We start from the raw sequence: 618 nt of genomic DNA, 5'->3' as shown, positions 1-618 counted from the left end.
ACATTGAAGAAGCTAGCGGTATTTACTTTGGCCTTGCTTCTGATGGTGTTAGGCGGCCGGCTTATGAGGTTGCAAAAGTGAACAACACAGATCCCAACATTATAGGCAAAAAAAAGAAATGAAAAAGCTGATGATGCGGTAAAAGAATGGTGCACATGAAAAATGCATGGATAGTGCATCCATTCTACGAATGCCATCATTATGACTCAGATGACTCTGCATAAAATTACCTTAAAATATCTCCTGGTCTTTCTAACCATTGTGCGACTAAAGTATGATATTCAGAATGGAATTAATTATTTTCAACATAAGAATGAAGACATATGTCTCTATCAATCACATATTAGTTGTCATGGTTTCATATTAGTCAGAATATATAGTTCCAACTTATCCCATGCTTTGTTTCAATATACTCCAGATACGCGGTAAATTGAAACAAACGGCATTCTGAAAAATATTTTTTTCTGAAAATACTGTTCATAAAACATTAAAACAGATAATACATAATGGCGTTCAACTAATTGTCACGTCTGATGACGTGACTTTCAGCATGCTAACATTAACGGTTATTCAATAAAAAATCCAAACCATATTACTGTTCCAACTTGCCCCGATCTC

Source organism: Centruroides sculpturatus, unplaced genomic scaffold, assembly GCF_000671375.1.
Source record: "Centruroides sculpturatus isolate CEXI.00-Female unplaced genomic scaffold, Cexi_2.0 scaffold503, whole genome shotgun sequence".
NCBI lineage: Eukaryota > Metazoa > Arthropoda > Arachnida > Scorpiones > Buthidae > Centruroides > Centruroides sculpturatus.
The sequence above is the reverse complement of the archived record's forward strand: the minus strand, read 5'-3'. Positions refer to the sequence as shown.